Source organism: Myotis daubentonii, chromosome 13, assembly GCF_963259705.1.
Source record: "Myotis daubentonii chromosome 13, mMyoDau2.1, whole genome shotgun sequence".
NCBI lineage: Eukaryota > Metazoa > Chordata > Mammalia > Chiroptera > Vespertilionidae > Myotis > Myotis daubentonii.
In genome coordinates this window covers 41,983,825-42,006,581 of record NC_081852.1, presented here as the reverse complement: position 1 = coordinate 42,006,581, position 22,757 = coordinate 41,983,825, and the positions used below count along the sequence as shown (strand labels likewise).

The following is a 22,757-nucleotide window of genomic DNA, read 5'->3' as shown; positions in this document are numbered from 1 at the left end:
TTGAGTTTAAAGGGGTGGTATAAACGGGACCCGAACTAATGAGAGGATAGCTTGTCTTTTTCAATTGATACACAGTTCCTTCTCCTCTCTCCTAAACTTACACAAATAAACCCCAAAGACTGAACTTGTACAAATGAAAAAAACAACAGGTATAAGAATATTCATAGTTTAGATTTCAACTATGTAAAAGGGAAGAACTGTATTTAGAGAAATGGAAGGGGATATGAATACAGAGGTGTCACATGGCCTATAATTGTTAGGCCATCATAGCGTATGGAATAGCACGAGAGCAGTTATACGCAAATTCTGTGATTAGGGTCATGAGCTTTCTAGGATCCGCTCCCCGCTCATGCACCCTCGCCTGATGCTTACATACACCCCTGGCCTTGATGATCCACCTACCCATCTCTCCCTTTCTCTCACTTCCTGTTCAGGGGCCAGTGCTGTGGGCTCGCTGTGCAGAGGGAACTTGTCCTGGGAGAGAAGAACTGCTTCCAGGTCTGTTCCTCATCCTCTCCATCTGGTCTGTGAATGTATTGTTATCAGCATCCTTTGTGGTACCCTGATTAGATTTTAATGTGAAATCAAATTGAATCCTAATTAATAATATTTGAATTATGTATCTCTTTATAGTGAACTATTTGAAAACAATGAGCCATTAAAAATCAAAGATTTTTGACATGGGGTAGAAGCTCACCAAAAAATGTTGAATAGAAAAAAGCTAGACTATGAAAGAAGTATGATTGACATTTCCCAACGATATTCCATATATATCTCGTTAGAAAAAAGGTTGGAAGGAAATGTATCAAAGTATCATGAGTGATTCTTACTGAGAAGGGAGGCTGTTAGTGAGTTTTATTTGTCATTATATTCCTCTAAGTTTCCCAAACTGTTCTGCTTGAATTATTTTTAGACTATTTTTCTTGTCTTCGTAGCTACTAATCTTTATTCCTCTGGGAAATTCTTGGTACAATGGTGAAAATAAAATTTGTGATAACAATCTTTGAAATCAAAAGAGAGGCTTATTTTTCCATCCCATCCCCCTTTGCAGCCTGTCTTTTGCGGACAAGAAACCAAGGCGCAGGGGCTAAGTCCAGACAGGAGCCCCGGCCTCTGCCTGTTGGGGCATTGTGGCCTCAGAGGAGAGGCTGGGCCAGCAGCTGCAGGAGCCCGTAGCCTGGGCTCTGGCTGCTGCTGAGCTGGCTTCACCCACTTTGCAGGAGAACTTCAGAAAACCGGAGGGGCATCTGCTCGGGGTACTTCACCAAACTCTGGTTTCCCTTCTCTAATAACTCGCAAATAAGGCTACATCGCTGACTGTGTTTCCAGATTCTGTTTCAATGTAGACAATTAGATGGTAAATAATTCAAGAGAACGGAAACTGGCAAAGTGGTGTGTGATGTCCAAATAGCTATCTTGTTTACCCTCTGGTGTAAACTTCAGGCTCGCCTGCAAGTCAGGAGCCCAGGAGTGGGTAAAACGTGCAAAAACAGGCATTTCCCTGTTTGCATTCCTTCCCACCTGTGAGCATTGTTCGGCGGGAGGCTGGTTTCCCACTTTGATTCAAGTGAAACAGCATGGCTGTGGCAGTCGGATTTGATGACTTCTCAGGCAAGTCTGAAGTTCCTTCCACAGGATTGAATGTCCAGAATCCAGAAGCATCCACCTCTCTTTGGGGTGAGGACTCATGATCCAAAGTGGAGGTCTCAGCAGTATCACCATCCTTCCCCTCCCTCTTCCTTCTGTTCCGTGAGGGAGCTGCCTCTCACCCGGCCCTTCTAAGCGTGCCCATCATTCAGGAAGCAGTCTTATTTAAGGCTCGTTGAGTTACAGGTAACATAAGCCACCTCCACTCTGCTTAAGAAGAAAAGGATAATGTATAATATGGACACAAGGTATCTCAGAAAGCCCAAGGCCAAAAGAGAGGAGGGAGAGAGAGAGAGAGAGAGAGAGAGAGAGAGAGAGAGAGAGAGAGAGAGAGAGAGAAAGAGAGAAAGGGAGGGAAGGAAGGAGGGAAGGAAGGAAGGAAGGGAGAAGGGAGGGAGGGAGGGAGGGAGGGAGGGAAGGAAGGAAGGAAGGAAGGAAGGAAGGAAGGAAGGAAGGAAGGAAGGAAGGAAGGAAGGAAGGAAGTCACCCAGCCGCTCAGGAGACAGGAACTAGCTCAGGCAAAAAAGAGTCACTAATTTGTGTGGCTCAGGTAAGCAAACCACAGTGAGAGCCAAGGACGGGAAGCAGGCCGACAGCATCTAGCCCCTGGAAGCTCCTCATGTGGGAGGGCTTCATTTCCTCCTGCTGGAGACGGGCTTCTTCCATGAGCATGGGACATCACCAGTGAACCTCCACCCTATTCTCAGAGCTTTGTCCCACCTCCCAAATATTAAAAGGTTCTTGGCTCCAAGTTCTAGTGCAGGAGGACTGGTTGGTCCACTTGGGCTGCCTGTCTCCTTGCTGCCTGTAGTGAGATAAAGAGGAGGGCCTTGGCGTGCTTGGGCTCATTCAGCCATATATCATCCATATGTCCTGGCATTTCAGGTCCTATCTGCATGACCATACTGTGGTTAAATCTTTTTTAAAAATATGTTTTTTTCTGATCTTTAGAGAGAGAGAAAGTGAGAGGAGCAGAAAGATAGAAACACGCCCCCTGCAGAGGATCGAGCCCACAACCCAGGCATGTGAATCAAACCAGTGACCTCTTGGTTCATGGGTTGATGCTCAACCACGGAGCCACACCGGCCGGGCTGTGGTTAAATCTTGAAATAATTTCATAGGACTTCTTCTGGATAGGATGGGGTATGTAGCAACAAGCCAGTGTTCCTGCTGAAACAACTAGAAACATTGGGTAAATTATAAAATCATATTTTTAAAGACGTTGGATTGATGTGGCAGCAATGAGGACTAATGAACTAGAATTCTGGATAGGAGAGAGTCCTTTTTAAGTGAGCTGATAATCTCTGATAATTTTCTTCCCTGGGGGTGTTTGCCAAATCTGGGTGCGGGCCTAGGATAGAGCTTGGTCTGGGCATAAGGTCTTCACTCGGACAGAAAGAGACCAGTAGGGCCTTGATGATCAACGTGATCTCAGGAGTGTAACATGGGAATCTACGGGACTCTACGCACGTGGTCCGTTTTCCCCAGGGACATGTGCTGAATTCTGGGGAAGAGCAGGAGAGGCTGGGCTACAGGTGTCGAACAGCAGAGAGACATTTCCCACAGACTCGTAGTACATAGGAAACAAAATCCTGTTGCAGGGAGGAGGGCTGCATCAAACCTAAGATGCGTATCCCCTTCAGGACATTTCTCAGTTTTGAAACTGTGTGGGGCAAGAGACCAAAGAGCCGAAGCTCCTAAGAGCGGAACTGAATCTTCCACAGGCTTTCAGGGCTGAGAAGACCCGGCAGGCTGTCAGTCAAAAGACTGAGTGGGTTCCCCCACGGAACAAGATGACTCGAAGTTGGACTGGGACTATTAAAACTGCACTCCAGCCCCGACTCAGCTAAATCCCTGGCCAGATTGAGGTGATCGGTCCCTCACCCCATTTGCGAACAGGAACAAAAGGGAAGCATCACTGGAGAAAAATAACATCATGTGCAACCCCTATGGTTATTTCATACAGCTGTATGATATTGCAAAGAGCAGAAAAATGTGACTAATAATTCAGAGAAAAAGCAGACAATGGAAGCAGACCCACGAATGATTCTGATAATTGAGCTACTAGACAAGGACTTTCTAATAGGGATTATACATGTTAAGGAAAATATGTTTTCACAATATATGAAAAGATAAAGAATGTCAACAAAGATTTGAAATCTATAAAAAAAGACTGAACGGTGAAGTCTGCCTCTTCTTACTTCGAACACTGACTTGGGATGTCTGAGCAGAAGGACCACCCTGTCCTGGCATTTGCCAAAGTGCCAGTATTGCCCCACGTGTCATAAGTCTGAAGGCTTAAAGCTGTACATGAAGGTACAGTCACCTCTGCCCCATGCTCCCACCCAAGCCTTTCTCTTCCCCCATAGCTACTCAGAGACCTGGAAGCTACAGAAACCAGGTTCTCAGGTCATTCCTGCCATCTGGACGCCTAGTCACATGAAGCAGGGATATGCTGGGCTGGGCAGAGCCGAGGCTGGCCTCAGGCCCGGACTCCTGGGTGGTGACCGGTAGTGACTCGGTGCACCCAAACCCAGGATAGGGAGTAACCCAGCCAAGCTCCCTAGAGGTAGGGTGTCAGGTTACCCTCCCCTGTACCTGACTTTTCCGTCCTAGGTGCCTCTCGAAACTACACCACCCCAGCTGAGGAGCAGGGGGTGGGGATGGGGATGGGCGGGAAGGTAGTTATCGGGAAATCTGTCTGTCTAGACGCCCATTTGGGTTGAAATGAGAGGCCAACTTTAAACCGAAGCAGGCACTCTTTTCTGGACTTCCCAGGGCCGAAGTGATTATTGTCGCCCATTCCCCACACACCCACCCCATTCGGTGGCAGTCTCAGCCCTCACCCTCTGGCCTGAGGGGATCAGTTGGTCCCACACACATCCGCTCCCTCCTTGCCTCGGTCAGTCACCCACCTTTCAGAAAGCTTTCCTGTGAGACCCCAAAAGAGGAAAAAGCACGTGTGTCCCTCTGTTGACAGGGGAAGCCCAGGGCAGGGCTCCCGTGTTCCGGGCCTGAGGTTAGTGCTGACAAGGACCTTAGACCGTATCGCAGACGCCGCGTCCCCGGAGAGTAACAGCCTGCCACCAGCTTCCAGGAATCAGGCGAGCAAGTGCTGGGCTGTACGGTACAGCATGGGGACTACAGTTGCTAGTCCTGTCTCATGTGTTTGAAAGTTGCTAAGAGTGTAAACGTTCAAAGTTCTCAACATAAGAAAACAATTGTAACTCTGCGAGGTGATGGGTATTAACTAGACTTACTGTGGTAATTATTTTGCAGTATAGACATGTAGCAAATCATTATGTTACACACCTTAAACCAATGCAATTTTATATGTCAGTTATATCTTAATAAGACTGGAAAGAAAACAAGAAAGTAGGAACCTCAAACACCACCGGAGTGGGGCCACAATGTCCCTACATTCCCAGTGGCCAGTGATAGAATAATTAATAAGGATTATAGCTTCACTGAACTCAAATTCCTTGCATACATTGAAACCCAGGAGTCTGTAGTAGCACTTCCTAAACCCTCCTTGTCATCTCTTGAAGGATGCTAGGGGACAGCCTATTATTTTGAAACTGGAAAGAAAGGGAAAGAAACAGCACTGAGCTGCGTGTCAGGGCAGGGATGCCCACGTTGCTGAGGGGAAGTGGTTCTTTAGAGAAATGTGTCAGCGAATAAATGAAGAGATGAAGCTAAGAAATGGAGTTAGCATATCAGCATTTTTGCAATTTGTAATGAAATTATGGATCTAGGGCAATGGTCATCAATGGTTGCTAACATTAAAAAAATAAACATTAAAGGGCATTATATGCCTTCTGATGTAAATACAGAAAAATACCTATGAAGCATTCTTAAAAATTCAAAAAGGACCTAAACCTGATCAAGCCTCTTGACCTAACTACCATTTTGTAGGAAACACAAAGTTCATGTATTTCCTTTGAAATACTGTGGAGAGGCAACCAGCGATATACCAACTGTGGGAAACTCTGGGACAAGAGACCAACTCCTTTCAACAAGCAAATCACAGAGGTGTGTGGGGGGAGAGGGGGGAGAATTACAGAAAACAATATACATATCACCCAATTGCAATATGGACACAATTAGGGAAATTTGAATATTGAATTGACATGATATTTAAAAAAGTAATGTTCATTTTTCAGGTGTGATGATATTCTATGTGTAAAATACCCATCTTTCAGGGTGACACATTGGAATATTGGTGGGTGAAATTATATGATGTGTGGGAATTGCTTAAAAATAATCTGAGAGGAGGTGTAGCGGTCAGGGGGTGGGACTGGATGATGGGCACATGGAAGCTTAGGCTGTGTTCTCTCGGCATCTGTGTGTGCTTGAGCCATAAAGAGAACTTGGGGAGGTGCCATGCTGGGTGCTAAGGTCTCTTGGACGAAGCAGACACCATTCCTCCTCCAGCGTGTCCTACATACAGACGAGTTCCCAAACTCTTAGCGTGGAGCCCTCTATTATTATTCTTTTTCCTAGCAAGCTTCATCTTTGAATGATTCTGCTCACTCAATAAATGCATAATTTAAAAGCACTATCCCTTTGAAGTGGTTTGAAACATCCAGACATTTCTTCTTTTGTGAGCCTTAAAGGAGGTCTTGCCTTAGAATCCCAAAGTCATCCAACTGTTTACTTTCACAGGGGTGGAAACTGAGGCAGACAGGGAGACTGCCAGGGTCACCTGTGGGCAGAGGTGGACTGGAGCATTGTTCTCCTAACCCTAAGGCCCCTGCTTTCGCCCAGCACACCACCATCCGGTGAGCGTGGGAGGTGTTCTGGGACTGCGTATATAATCTGGTTTACCGTACTAGACACAGTCGCTTCGTAAGCCTATCATCTTCTCTTTTTAAGGCTGAGCTATGCCAGTTCCTCCAACTTTTCTTCCTAGATTTTGTTTACTTGCCACCTCTGAGACTATCCCAAAGCCGCCTGACACATTACCAGTTTGTTTAAATTTCCCCCGATGACAGGTTGCTTAGCACTTATTTTCCTCACCCATCTTAAGCATGAAATTAAGTAAAGAAGTGAAGCAAGTCAACTCTTGGTTTTCCAGGGGTATGTTGGCCAATTTCCCATCAATTATGGTAGAAACAAAACCAAAACCCCCAAAGCCACCACGCATAGCAGGGGTAGAAGAGCAATCGGTAGATGCCACACTGGGTAATCTGGATGTCCCTTCCTTTCACCAGGCCCACAGTATGAGCAAGTTCGTCTATTGAGAGATATCTACGCATGAGTGTTTACTACTTTATTTTGGATGCTTGTCACAAACACTTTCACAGAGATTTCCCCGTGTGAAAGTGCCCCCAGCGCTGTTTCCACTGCCACTTCTCCTCCATCAAAACAGAACTTCCTGTCAAAATGGCAGACCGCATCTGCCCCCCAGCCTTCTGTCTAGCTGAGCAAGGAACCAACCTCGCTGCCAATGTTCTCACATGCAAGATTGAAATCTTTAAAAGCCCTTTTGGATGGTACTGTGGTCAGCTCTCGTCTCTGTTGGGAATTATTCGGTTTCCTTCCTGAATTTCCATCAGGGGGAAAATGAGGCTTGATCTGCCCACAGCAAGAACAAGTGGCTTTCACAGCAGCTGATTGGAATGGGAAACTGGGATCAGATCCACCTCCAAAAAGCTTTCACGTGAAAAGGGATGAGGTTTCAGTTATCTGCTCCAATTCAAGAATCTCCAAATGCTTCTTGAAAATCCAGAATTGTTTATTTAAATCAATAAAAGCAGAAAAAGAACTATAACTAGAGCCAAGTTTTGGATTGCTACCCTCAAGGGCCCAGTGGAGTCTTTGAATCACGAGAGCAGAGTCTGAGGAGTCCCTGTTAGTGCCGTGGCCGTCCCTTGGGACAGGAAGCTCCATCGTCCCCCAGCCTGCACGCTTGGCCTCAGTTCTTTCTTCTGATATTCCCAGGCTACCTCCCAGCCAACCTTCTTATCACCCTGCTTCCCTGATTTTCAGTGCTCTGCTTCCAACCTAGAAACACAAGCCAAATAACCACAACTACATATTATATAAGCTTAAGCAAACCAGACATAGAAGAGAATTCCCCGCATTGGATAAAGACTATATAGCACAAAACCTGGGGAGGGGGGATCATAATTAATGGCAAAATATTAGAAGCATTTCCGTTAAAGTCAGGAACAAGAAAGACAACTATCCCTGTAGTGTACGAGTGCGATGGGCTAGAAAGGGAATGAGAAGCATCCATATAGGTGAGAGAAAGAGAGCGTCCTGTTTCTCCTCTGTCCTTACTGCTAATAGCTCCTCTTCCCACCTTGATTTTTACCACTCGGTCTGTGGCAAGGAGCAGATGGGAATGGTCTGAGCTTAAGATGCCTATGTGGCACCTACCAATTTTACTGTTACCCGGTTGATCATTTCCTTTTAGCTATCTGCAGCCAAGGCAGGAGGCAGAATAGGAAATGAAAAGAACACACCAAACTTAACTGGTTAGAGTTGCGTGATATAAAGAAAGATGGGGGGAGGGGAGGAGGACAGAAAGCAAGAAAGAATGAAGTGAGCAAGAAGGACAAGTGAAAGAGAAAGCATAGACATGTGGATGAGTAGCCCGGAGTAGGTTGGAGAGCAGAATCCTGACATGGAGAGTGATGATGAGAAAATGAGAAGAAATAATAGCCAGGAGAACATCTGGATACAGAACCTGGAAGCTTATCATGCCTGGAGGAGCGTGGAGGTGTCCGTGACGGAACTGGGTTAGCAGGAAGCTTTGGGTGGGAAGAAGTCGCTGTGGGCGCATAGAGATCTCAGGTCAGAGGCAGAGTTTGGGGAAGCTCCCAGTCCTCAAAGATGTGCCAGGCACTCGGCTAAGTGCTTTACACCCATCGTCTTATTTAATTTAACCCTTATACCAACTCTATCATGTAGGTGCTCTTATTCCCCCACCCCACTTCTGTAGACAAAGATATTAAGTATTTTGCCTGAGATCAGTCATTTAAGAGTAAGTGGAGCTGGGATTCAACCTGGGTCTGCTGACTCCAGAGCCCTGGCTGGTATCTCTGCAGCTTCACTCCTCCAAATCCTTATCTGGCTTGACCCAGTTTACCTTCCAAGGTTGGGTGTATTCAGGGTGCTGTGGGAGGGATCGCTATGCATTCTTTGTGTAGGTAGGTCAAAAGGATTTTTTGGGGCTAGTGAAATGATGGATGCCAGTGGCTCTAAAATCCCTGTCAAATGAGGAACTTTTGGAGGAGCTGGGGCTGCTGAGTCTGGAGGAGAGAAGGATGGGACATGGGACATCTGACATGGAAGAGGCGGCCATCTCCTGAGCTGATCCAGAGGGGAGGGTGGTTGGTGTGACCCGGAAGCTGATTACAGCTCAGCCTGGGGTCAGACTCACAGGTAAGGCTTCCTGAGAGTGAGATGGCCTGTAGAAGCTCCCCATTGCTGAAGGCGTCCAAACCAAGGTGCCGCCGTCCATTTACCTATTGCTACTCATTTTTGTGGCGAACCCACAATGTGCCATCTCTATGCCAGGCATTGGGGTACAAAAGGCAACAAGACAAACGTGCTCACTCCTTTCCTGGAAATTTCATTTTTGTGGGGGAAAACAGACAAACAAATGGAGAGACAATTATATAAACTACTTATTGGTCATGGTGTGTGTTATGAGGGAGCTGAGGTAGGAAAGAAGGGAGGAAACTGGCGTGGACCCTGCCGTGCTCCATCAAGGGTCCCTGTTGGGATTTCCGTGTGTCAGTCCCCCAGCTTCTGTGCACTTGACTTATAAGGACCAACTCCGGCAACTTCGTTCCAAGGACACACAGTCCTTGGGCCACTGGAGCTGGAGCTCTTTGCCCAAGCACAGAGGGCGCCTCCTAACCCCCTGAGCCAGGACTTAGCTGGTGGAGTGGGAGTGTGGAAGCCAGCCCTTCGTCTCTAGGAGGCACAAGTCTGGATGCAGGCTGGGCCTCGAGGCTTCTTTCTTGCTTAGTGGCTCCCTATTCCCTGCATGGCTCCCCTCACTCACTATGGGTTTCTCTTGAGGGCACTTTTTATTTTATTTTTTAATATATTTTTATTGATTTCAGAGAGGAAGGAAAAGGGATAGAGAGATAGAAACATCAATAATGAGAGAATCATTGATCAGCTGCCTCCTGCACGCCCCCTACTGGGGATTGAGCCCACAAACCAGGCATGTGCCCTTGGCCGGAATTGAACCTGGGATCCTTCAGTCCGCAGGCCGATGCTCTATCCACTGAGCCAAACCAGCTCTACCCACTGGGCACTTTTTAGCTAAAACACTTGCTCATGAATCTGCTTGTCTCAGGGTCTGCTTCTGGGGAACTCAACCTAAGATGGGGAGAGAGTCATGATCTGATTTACATTTTTAAAAGGTACCCTGGTTCCTGTGAAGAACAGGCTACAGGATGGAAGCATGAAATAAGGAGGCCAGTGAGGGGCCAGTAGTCCAGGTAAGGGATGAAGGAGGGGGCAATGGCGATAGCAGGAAGAGCAGAGGTTTAAGGTCTGTTTTGAAGATGGAATTTACCAGGTTTCCTTGGACATGACTGAAGGAAAGAAAGGAATCCAGAATGTCTCCTAGATTAGATAAGTACACATCGGGCTATTATGGATAGAAGTCCCCTCATTGGGTGGGAGGTGACTTCAAAGGCCAGTGCCCATTTGAAAATCCACCTGCAATGGCTGGATTTAGCAACCAAACAAAAGACAGGCGCTAGAGATGGCTACACAGGAGAACAAACTTAAAAACAAGGGAATGTACATAGACTGGCAGGTGGCTTGCAGAAATCATTAAAGTAGCCCAAGTTCCTTTGGAGTTACTGGGTAGTGTGTTTCTATTCCCTGCTCCTATAGCGCCCCACCCACTTGAATCCAGGCCATGCCTGCTGTTATGAAACGTGCTGGGCCTTTCTCTGGAGGAAAGTGGTGGCGTGAGAATCATGCTAACGTTCTTGGCTTGACTATCTCATGTTCTTGCTGACTGCTCACCTTTCTTTTAAAAAAAACATATGCTCGGCTGTTGTTGTTAACATTTACTGAGTACTAACTAAGTGCTAGGCATACACACACACACACACACACACACACACGTCCCCCAAACATGTATCATACTTTAACAGCTGATAGATCAATTGGTGTTTCTTTCTTTTCAACCAGACTTAGGTTTGAACAGAGGAAATTCATCCTAAATTGCTACTGGAAGTTTGAAAATGCAGTTGAAGTACAAACACTGCCTTTATAATCATTCAAAGTGTGTATACATTTTGGGGACAATATATATTTAACCTTCACGACAACTCTTTGAGGTGGTGCTCTTCCATTCCCCTTTGGAACTGAAGCCATCATGGCTTAGCCACTTGTCCAAAGTCAAGTAGCCTGAGAGTGGCTGAGCTGGGATTTGAACCAGAAGTCCCATACCAGACCCCAAGTTCTCCACCGGTATGATTAAACTGACTGGAGATAACACAATGTTCCCAGGACAGCCTTAGCATTTCCTCTGCCCTAGACAGAACTCCAGGCACTCATGGCCTCGCGCCCTAGGGCAGTAGGCAGGTTCTCACGGTCTCTCGACAGACACGCCCACTGCCCTATGTTCCCACCCAATCCCAGCGTCCCAGTTCTTCAGGGCCTCCATCTAGTTCTGCTCTACAAAACAGGGCTCTAGGATCTCTTTCTTGGATTCCTAGTGAACAATCCAAGCTCTTGAAGAAGGCAGACCCCTTTGTGGTTATGGAATTTCCGTAGGACCCGGAGGACACTTGATTAGGGCACATCAGATCCATTGCATCCATGTTCCCCAAAAGGAAAGTAGGTAACTGAGTTCCCACATTGACTATAGGGAACTCACAGTTAATGTCTAGCATGTTATCCAGGTGACACGTACCTAGAAGCCTGGATGTTCCCAATTCGCTGGAGACTTCAAGGGCCTTTTTTTTAATTTAAGAGGAGCTCCCCAAGGCCAGAAAAAACGCCTGCCACAGGTGAAAACAGCCTGAATGTCCAATAGTATTTAGCTATTAGTTACCTCACTAATACAACATTCCACATCACAAAACATTCTTGAAGGCGTTAAAAGAAAGAATTTTGAATCACACTGGTTTCATAATATATTGTTTATAAAGTGAAAAAAGGTTAACAATATTTTACACACTATGACGCCAGCTATATGAAAAAAAGATACAATGTATGCATAGTTAAAATAATGACTATATCAAAATAGTGAAATTAATTAATAGTGGAAAAATAATTTACTCTGAAGCCTATCTGCAAAGGCTACATACTGTGTGATTCCAACTATATGACATTCAGAAAAAGGCAAAACTCAGGAGCAGTTAAAAGATCAGTGCTTGCCAGGGGTTTGGGTGGAGGGAGGGAGGGAGGGAGGGAGGGAGGCAGATGTGAGGAATGAGTAGGTGGAGCACAGGTGATTTTTAGGGCAGTAAAGCTATGCAATGATGGATGCATGTTATTATACAATGGTCTAAACCTACTGATGTACAGCACAATGAATGAGCCCTAATGTAAACTATGGACTTTAGTTAATAATAGTGTATCAATATTGGCTCACTTGTAATAAATGTACCACACTATAGCAAGATGTTAGTAACAGGCGAAACTGTGTGTGTGTGTGTGTGTGTGTGTGTGTGTGTGTGTGTGTGTGTGTGTAAGGAGAGGGTGGTGAGAAAGTATATGAGAACTCTTTGTACTTTCTACTCAACTTTTTGGCAAACCTAAAACTGCTCTAAAAATGAAGTTTATTAATTTAAAAAATGATAATCTATATTTCAAACATGCAGAAAAATGCAGAGAATATGAACACATATTGATTCACCACATAAATTCACCTTAAGAGATTGCCATATTTGTTTTAGATCACTTTTTAAAGAACAATATATAGAAACCAGTATCTTTATACCCTCCGTAAATTTTGACCTCTTCCCTCCCTCTCCAGAGAAAATTCCTTCTATCCATTTTTCTATCTTTTTACATGTCTGATGACATTAACAGTATCTAATATTGTTTTTGACCTTTTACTTCTTAAGCATTGAATTATATTTCTGACTCTGCACATTACCTTTTTATTACTCTTATATTAAGAATTCGTATTTCTTGATACATTGCAGCTCTTGTTTACTCATTTCAAATGCGGTATAGTATTCCATATGCATATACCACAATAGAACATTTTAAAGTAATATTTTAGACTATATCTGTATGACATAAGGAAGTACTCCTAATGTTAAATGAGAAAAACAAGATATAAAATATTATTTATAGCATGGCATTAAAAATATATACATACACACAAAATACTGTAATGACAAATACAACAAAGTTGAGGAGTGTCAGTTTGGGGGAGACAGTTCATATTTACTTATTTATTTGCCAGTTAAAGTAAACATACAGTATTATATTAGTTTCAGGTGTACAACATAGTGATTAAGTATTTATATGACTTACAAAATGACCACCCTGATAAGCCTAGTATGAGACACAGCTATGACAATATAACTGACTACATTCCCTATGCTGTACCTTATACCCCTGTGACTTTACTGTTGGTTGTGTTTTCAGAGTGTGAAGTGAGAGCGAGTTTATTAGTGAAGCAGTGGGACAGAAGGTGGCTACTCCACACACAGCAGTGGCTACTCCACGTGACTGTTTTTGTAACTGGCAACACGTACTTCTTAATCCCTTCATCTTTTTTTATCCTTGCCCCCACCCACCTCCTATCTGGCAATCATCAGTTTGTTCTCTGTATCTAGGAGTTTGTTTCTGTTTTGTTGGTTCGTTTATTTTGTTTTTTAGATTCCACATATAAGTGAAATCACATGGTATTTCTCTTCCTCTGTCTGACTTATTTCGCTTAGCATAATACCCTCTAACAAGGCTATTTTTGGATTGTGGGATTATGAATAATTTCCCATATTTCCTAAACCTTGTACAGTGAATAAGTATTGATTTTCTAATTTTTTAAAAAGTAAGACTAAAAGCATGCAGTGTGACCGAAGCAGGAGTTTGAACTGTATATCCCACAAAATGATTAACTCCCTCCCTGCTCTGTCGGCAGAGCCCCTGGCGAAGCTGCAATCAGCCCTGCCTGTGTCACCCAGCCACCCCTCAGGGGCAGCAGCTGGCCCTGCAGCTCCCTGTCCCCACAGCCGTACCTTCCTGGTCTCTGCGGCACATTTGGTGTTGGTTTTTGATGCCTGATATCCGCAACGCAATTACGGGATTGGCTATAATTATGCCTGCAGTGGTATTATAGGACTGAATATAAATATACTTGCTACATGTGAGGAGAGTTTATTTCTGTTCACAGTTTACCATCTGGCTGCAGTACACCCGTTCCTCACTGAGAGGGTGAAGAGCACTGTCCCCGCTAGAGGTGAAACAGGAGTCAGATTGGAGGCTTTAAGTAAGCAACTTCTGCACAGTGCTCTCAGCACCTGTGATGGGGCCGCCCGGCCAGGAATCCCAGGGGAGAGGCAGCAGCCTGGAGCAGCTTTGTATCAGGGCTGGACTGTTCCTTCCCTGCCCCGAGCATGGAAGGAAGCTCAGCCAGGCCAGCTCAGACCTGCCTGAGTCATAGTACCCCCATGAAGCCCCTCTCCTTGCAGAGGTACCCGTGTGGCCACCTTCTGCCTCAACTTCCCTCTCCAGCCCAAGTCCTACATGTCCACCCGCCTGCTAGATCATTCCACCGGCCTGTGCTACAGTCACATCAACAACACCCAGAATCATTTCTTAGATGCCCAGACAAGGTATTTATTCTGACTTCTTTATTTCTCATAATGGTACTATCATGATCCTGTCATCTAGGGGATCATATTTTTTGTTGTGTTTTTTTAATATATCTTCATTGATTTCAGAGAGGAAGGGCGAGGGAGAGGGAGAGAGAGAGAGAGAGAATTATTCTGCTTTTCTCTCTGATCATTTGATCATATGATGAGAGAGAATTATTGATGGGCTGCCTCCTACATGCCCCTTACCAGGAACCAAGCCTGAAACTTGGGCATGCGCCCTGACCAGGAATTGAACCGTGACCTCTTGGTTCATAGGTTGATGCTCAACCACTGAGCCAGACCAGCTGGGCTACATGGTCTTGTTTTATTAAAAAAACCCTGCATGGTGAGAAATTTGGCAAAATGTAAATAGAATTTAATAGAGAGGATGAAAAAATGTTTTGCTTATCAATAGTTTCTAATTTTTTCACAATGATTACATTTTAGTATTAGAATATTTAAAATAAAATAAACTGAGTGGCACAAAAATGATAGGATATTAAAAACATCACTATTTTATGTCATACATGTGAGTTAATGACATCATACTTTTGTGACTTGCCATCTTGAAAGTTCACCATTACGTTCCTTGCTAATTACATCACCTGTTATAGAGGGTGGTTTAGAAACACAGAGGTTAGTGTTTACTTATCAAACGGAAAGGCCTCACTTCTCACAAACGGTGGCTGCCCAGGCCTCTGCGTTACAGCCAACAAATCTTGGCTTTTTTTTTTTTTTTTTTTTTTTTTTTAACCAGCCTCTGGACACATGAAACCCTGGGTGAGGGCGTTCTCCTGGCCTGGCCTACGAAGCTTAGACCAGAATTGCCACAGAAGCATCGAAACAATAGGATGTGATGTCGTGGGCATCCCAGGAGGAAATAACGCTAGATTGAAATGCATTTTTGCATCATTGATTTTCCCTGCTGATTGAGCCCTGTGTATCTCATTTGGCAGATCCGCTGCAAAGTGCATGAACTATTTGTGCCTCAGTAGTTGCCAATAGATGGATTTTGCTAGGATTGCGAATTGGCCATCTTGAACTGCAGCCTGCAGAAGCCGCCTCTGGCGCAGCCTCCGGGTCACAACAGCAGCCACCCAGCCGCTGCCACCAGAAAAAAGAGACTGGAGAGCTGTTCTCAGGCCTCAAAGACAACAGGGCCTTAAATCTTTTCTGCAACCAGGCAGGATAAAATATGGCCGTGCGAGGAAGCAAACAAGGGTCTCTCCTGCTCTTTCCTTTCTCTCTCACGTATCCTCCGTGGTATGTTTTTCCTCTCTCCCTCAAATCTCTCCCTCTCTCCCTTTTTCTCTCTTCCTGTCATCTTGGCTCCTTCTTCAAGAGCAAAAAAAATAAGGATAACAGTTACAAAAAGAAAACAGAAAATAAAGACTAGTTTATAAAACAGTGAATGGTGAACTACTTGCAATAAAATGATCAGAGAGAAAAGCAGAATGTAGAACTGACCATGCAGTATGGCATTGCTTTTTAAAAGTATACAGAGAAGAAAGATGAAAAGCAGGAAAGCAAGCCAAGTGGGAATAGTGGTAGCTTTGGGCAATAGGAATATAGATGATTCTCATTTTTTTCCTTTTAAATGTTTTTGCATTTCAAAATTATCTAAAATGATTAGTAGCATACTTATCCTCAGGAAGTTTTTAAAAAATAAATACAGTAATAATACACCCATAAACAACTAAAGCGGCCTTTGCTTTTCATTAAGCAAGGTGTATTAGCCTCTGCCATTTAAAATAACAGGAACCTGACACCAACAATAGGGTGGTGGAGGGGTGGGGGTGAGCTAGAGGGGGTCAATGGGGGGAAGAAGGGGACATATGTAATACTTTCAACAATCAAGATTTAAACAAAAATAAATAAAAAAGCAGAAACCTAACTCAAGCCAGTCTGGCAGGCTCTCAAAAAGTTAAACTTAGAGTTACACATACCATATGACTTAGCAATTCCACTACTAGGTATATACCCAAGAGAACTGAAAACATATGTCCACATAAAACCTTATACATGAATGTTTATAGCAGCATTATTCATAATAACCAAAAGTGGAAACACCCCAAATGAATACGAACTGAAGGGATCAACAGATTGTGGTAATATATACAGTAGAATGTTATTTAGTCATAAAAAGAATGGAATAATGATTCATACCACAACAAAGATGAACCTTGAACACAGTATGCTAAGTAAAAGACCTAAAAGGCTGTATGTGGTATGATTCCATTGATATGAGATGCCCAGAATAGGCAAATTCATAAAGACAGAAAGTATATTAATGGTTGCCAGGCACTGACAGGGGAGGAAGATAGGGGCTGACTGCCAATAGATATAGGGTTTGTGTGTGTGTGTGTTTGTTTGTTTTTTATGGTGATGAAAATGTTCTGGAATTAATTTTTAGTGGTGGGTGCACAATCTTGTGAATATACTAAAAACCACTGGGTTGGACACTTTAAAAGAGTGACTATTCTGGCATGTGAAATATATCTCAATTTTTTAAAAACAGTGTGTCTATCACACTGTCTTGTCGTTGCCTCCATGTTTATTGGTCTCTCCCCCTAGATTGTGAGCCTCTAAGGTGCTGTCCTTGTTGCCTGGTTCTCCAGCTCTGGGTAGAGGATCTGAACAGAGCAGGTACATGAAGCCGGTTAACTCAGTGACTAGGCAGGGGTGGGCAAACTTTTTGACTCGAGGGCCACAGTGGGTTCTTAAACTGGACCGGAGGGCCGGAACAAAAGCATGGATGGAGTGTTTGTGTGAACTAATATAAATTCAAAGTAAACATCATTACATAAAAGGGTATGGTCTTTTTTTTTTTTTTTTTTTAGTTTTATTCATTTCAAACGGGCCGGATCCGGCCCGCGGGCCGTAGTTTGCCCACGGCTGGCCTAGAGAGTCGCCTCCCCAAAGCCGAGGGCCACCTGGCTGGCTCTGCTCCCACCCTCATGAACCATCTGGCTGTTGGCAGCCCTAGTCCAGGTATAGAACCTGGAGTGGAGCAGCCTGCAGTTTGAATACCAATGGGTGGAATCACATTGTTTTAGACCATCGAGCCCTGACCAGGTCACAGTGAGTTGAACAAAGGGGCTGCAAGGACCCTTCAGCGGTCCGTACTTTCCTCTTGTTGGAGGGTTCACCATGAATAACTCTCCTTCTTTGCAGGTGGCAAGCTGGGCTGCAGCAGGTTCCAGAAACCTGGTTCTAACATGCGGTCTGGTTCTGCTCTATTTCTAATCACGGTCAAATGAAAAAGTCCTTGGTTCCCCTGGCCTAAGGGAGGAGATAGGTAACTGTCTACTTCTCCTTTGTACAAAGTCCAGTCGCCCTCACTCCCTCGGCTGTGGGACACGACTCTCAGTTTATCTCCTTCTTACAGAAGAGCCAGATAAATAGGTAGGCTGTGCAAGCACTGCTTAGGTCACCAGTTTGAAAAGGGCTCCAACCACCCCAGAAATAGGACTTTCCCAGACCTCCTGTCACCGAGAGCCACGTGTGCCCGGCTGAGTGGCTTGGTGCAGCCAGTGGGGGAAGCAGGCAGTAAGATCCCTCAGGAGACGGCACAGTGGCCAGGGATGGGCACGAAACTGCCATTCATAAAAATGGGCCGATGTAAGCAAAGCTTTAGGAGACAGGGCAGGACCGACTTGCTGAAGTAATGGAGAAGGGGCCGTCACTGATAGGCATTCCTGCCGCCTTCCTCCTGCCCTCTCCCCACACTGCGCTGGGCATCTCCTCGGGGTAAATGCTGGCAAACTGTGGTGAACTGTCCCAGGGCACCCGTGTGACTCCATTTGGCTCTGTGTAATGAGTTTCCTCAGTGAACTCCTCCAGTCACCTCTGACAAGCTCCCAGAATGTCAGTGATTCCCTTAATGCCATTGTTGTTGACTTTTTTTAAACCTTGCTAAGGTTACATTCGTTTAGTGAGGCCAAGTTGCCCCATTTCTGAAGTTTTATTTTTTCTTCTTCAGGCCATTTAATGATCTCTCTTCCTCTCTGACAATCTCCCCGCCCCCTCCCTTTTCGTCACCACCCTCTTGTTCCTTCCCTCTCTCTGCTTATTCCTTCTTCCTGGCTTTTTTCGCTAACCTTAAAAATGATTTTTTTTTCAGGTAAACACTTCATTAACTAAATTACTTCAGAGTAGTAAGTCTTCTAAAGTAAACTCAGCATATTCTCATTGATGAATCCTCTGTCCACAGCTGCCTCCCCACCTCTTGTGCCCTCCCAAACCCCTGACCTAGGGCAGGCCATTCTATTAATACAGTAGAAGTAGATAGACTTGTCCTGTACTTCTGATTTCTCACAGAGGTTTACACAGGTCAACATTTTAAATGTCTTATTTTTGACTACTTCATAGCATAAAACAATCTCAAAGTCAAACCTTACACACTTGGTCAAATACAGTGCAATTGTATAGAATTGGGATTCTATTATGTACACATGTTTTTATCCAACTAACAACACAAGACACGTTGGAGCAAGTGTTTCTAGACTGATAAACAGAGGCCTGTGACTAGACTTTTGGGGTTACAGATTGATGTTCATTTTGGCCCTGCTTCCCAAGCACAGCGATCCCCACGGCCCCTCTCATTTCTGCCTGGCCCCGCACATTTCTCCTGACCAGCCTCCACCCATCTCACCAAAGTTCCCCAAAGCAGCACCCCCAGCATTGACCTCCAAAGAATATAGAATTCTTGGATCTGGCATTCCACGATGTTCAAATTAGTTTTTTAAAAATATTTTTAAAATTGATTTTAGATAGAGAGGAAGGGAAAGGGCAAGAGAGGGAAAGAAACATCAATGTGAGACAGAAACATTGGTCCAGCTGCCTCCTGTACCCATCCTGACCAGAAATTGAACCCGCAACCTGGGCATGAGCCCTGACCGGGAATTGAACTGGTGACCTTCTGGTGCAAAGGATGAGCCACACCGGCCAGGGTTCAAATCAGTTCTGTGCCTTCAGTAACCTACACAGCGCAAGGGATAGGTTCACTTGTTCTCCTGCTCCCTCTTCTAATTCCTCACACTCATGGACCACTTCCTCCTGCCTGTTTATGATCCTGGCTTGTGTGCTCCACTCTCTTGCCTGATATTTTTATTTCTCTCCAGCAGCAGAAGGACTGCTGGGAATAATCTGATGCACACGAAGAGAAAATGAGGATTTCCTAATAAGATTAAATTAAATTTAAGCAGACTTTTATCAGTGTGTGAAGCACACTGCTAAGCACTGTTTGAGATGAGCAGACACAAGCCAGGACCTCATGGAATTTACAATCTGGAGAGAGGATGAGGAATAAGACTACCCATATATACATGAGTTCCTGCCAAGTAGGGTAAAGTCCATGAGAAAGGAATAAATGAAAGCAGGGGGGCTCACGTTTCCCTCGGGAGCCAGGACCATGTGATATAAGTGAATGGTTGGGATGGAGAGCGGAAAGCCCTGAGCTTTACTCCAGACTCAGTCACTGATAAACTGATAAGGCCTTAGTGTTTCTCCTTCCCAGGACAGGCCCTCATAATGTACAGGGCCCAGTGCAACATGAAAACACAGGGCCCCTTATTAAAAAATGAAGCATTTCAGGATGGTGGAGAGCAGAGCATGGGACCCTTCTCAGCACAGGTTGCATATTCAGGGGCCTGGTCTTCCAGGGGCCTCTGCTAAGTCAGGGGTTACCTTTGGGAGGCACGGAGCCCAGTGTCACCAGTGCCCCGCACAGGCCTGCTACTCAGAGGAATCAGTGAATGGCTGGAAATAAGAATGAATTAACATGATTACCTCTGATGATTTCTTGGGTTGCTTTCACTGTTAAAATGTTATTAGAACATGATTCTGAATAATTTCTGGAGGAGACATTTTAGATGAATCTTAAAGGATAGGATTTTTCTTTCTCTCTGTTTTTCCTTCTTCCCTTCCTTCCTGTATTTTTTCATTTAGCTCACACTCTAATGATAATGTTAGGCTTTACAGTGAGAAACGCAACAGTCACACAGACTGGGACCAGCAGAGGAGTTCACAGTTGAGGGATGACTTGAAGACGTTGGCCTCATTTAAGATTCCTTGAGGCAATTTCCCATGTACATCAGATGTCCATGGGTAGAGTCTGGTTTTTCATTTTAAAATACAGAGGAGCAAAAAATACTCATAATCGCATTAGAACTATTAGACATAGTTCCAATGGGATTGCTGTATAAAACTAGTTTTCAACCTACTTTTTTCATTCTATAATATAAGCATCTTTATGTGTTAAGTGTCACTGTACTCCTTTGTTATGGCTGTTGGTATTGTGTTATATGGTTGTATCATACTTTTCTTATCCAATCCACTCAATTGGATACTTGAGGAATTTTTTTTTCCCCCCTATTCTAAATGGTGTTGCTCTGGCCCTGGACGGGTAGCTCAGCTGGTTAGAGCGCTGTCCCGATAGGCCAAGGTTGCAGGTTTGATCCCTGGTCAGGGCACATACAAGAATCAACCAATGAATGCATAAGTAAGTGGAACAACAAATCAGTGTTTCTCCTCTCTCTCTCTCTCATCAGTCAATAAATAAAAAGTTTTAAATGGTGTTGCCCTGCATTTTCTAGGTAGGCAGCTTACTTAGCTTCTCTACCTGTTATTTTCCTCCTGTGTGGATAACCTCAAGATAATTATGGTATTCCTCCTGGGCTTGTTGTGTTGTGTCAGTGAGTTAATGCAGGTAACGCTCTTAGGACGAGTACAGAAGAGTGCATAGCAGTCTAGACGTGCTCGATAAAAGCCTTTTTATTACTTTACAGGCCCAGAAGGAACTGTCTTGCGTATGTCATGGAGTAAGTTAGTAAGGGAGCCTGAGAAGCCTGATTCCTAGTCTAGTGTTCTTTGCAAAACAGCCGGATGAGGTGCAAGTGGAGAGAGGCCTGGACTGGGGTTCCCTAGATGGAGCAGTTTTCTGGTGGTGTCTTGTCTCCTCAGCTGCAGAGTAAGCCCCCAGTGGCGAGGGCTCTTCTAAAATTCTATTTTTTTCACACAGAAGAGGACAGCAGGTGCTCAGCAAAGGCTTGTCCCCTGTTCCTTGACATCTAAGAATGTTAGCAGATGTGTTTCCCATCACCCCGTGCAGTCATCAAGGCCGGTCTATACTTTGCCACACGCAGCCTGTGAACTGGGCATGTGCCCTGGCTGGAGATTGCCCAGGGCAGCTGACCAAAGTCCGTTCTGTTCAGCCCAAGGAGGACTTGGATGTCCAGGGATGTGGGAAGCTAAGCCTAGAGGGAGCAAGTTCCAGGCCAGCTCTTCGCTGGCTCTGTGACCTTGGACAAGCAGGACTGGAGGAAGTCAGGATGGTACGGTACAATGGTTAGCTCTGAACTCGATCTAGTAAAGTACTCTTTTCTCCTTGCACATTACCCTGTTTTATTTTGTTCACGCCACTTTTCACATTGCAGGTGATCTTGTTTATTTATTCACTTGTTTGTCTCCCTCACTGAAAAGTGGGCTTTATGAGGGGAGGGGTCTTGCCTGCTGGTTTTTCTGCAGTGACCCAAGGGCCCAACACATGCCTGCCATGCAGCCCCTGAATTAATGGGTTGCATGAATGAACACTCAGAGCCGGAGTTCAAATCCTGATTGCACCGCTTTCTATGTGACCTTGAGCAAGCCATTTAAACCACACCTCCGTTTTCCTGCTTGAAAAATAGGGAATAATAACAGTGCCTCTCTTGTAAGGCTATGAGGATCAATGAGAAAATATGGAGGAAGCATTAAGCACACTGGCTGGTACAGAGTATAATAATGAGAGTAGCAAACATTTATGCATCTTGACAGCCAGACACTGGCTTAAAAGCTTTACATAGGTTAACTATACTCATCTTCCCTACATCCTATTATTATACCATTTTACAGGTGAGCAAACTGGGGCACAGACGTTAAGTAACATATGAACTCAGGACATGATAGCTGTTATTTTTATGTCCAAGGTTCCTTCCCAGCTTCCCGTGGGCCAGCCCTCTGAAGGGTCAGAGGGCGCGCCGCGCTAGCCTCCCGCCTTGCCCGCTGCGGCCCGACTGAAAGGGCAACTGGGCCCGCGCGCGCTTTATCTGCCTGAGATCCGCGGGCCCGCGCGCGGGGCTGACAATGCCGCGGGGCGGGGCGGCGGGGCACTTCCTCGCCTCCCATTGGCGCACACGCCCCTTCCTGTCACCACTGAGCCCGGCCCCGCCCCCTGGCCCCGCCCGCTGCCCGAGCGCAGCCGGAGTGGACGGTTCCAGACGCATGCTAATGAGGGGGCGGCCGCCGCAGCCCATTGGCCCGCCGCGGAGT

At 45.2% G+C, this 22,757-nt stretch overlaps 1 long non-coding RNA gene across 1 annotated transcript; it reads left to right on the top strand.

Annotated features, from left to right (window-relative positions):
- The first annotated feature begins 8,855 nt into the window (after positions 1 to 8,855).
- LOC132214549 (uncharacterized) lies at positions 8,856 to 16,209 on the top strand. Its single transcript, XR_009448308.1, has 3 exons — positions 8,856 to 9,039; positions 13,985 to 14,426; positions 15,404 to 16,209. It is a non-coding gene; the product is annotated as an uncharacterized LOC132214549 (long non-coding RNA).
- The last annotated feature ends 6,548 nt before the right edge of the window (positions 16,210 to 22,757 follow it).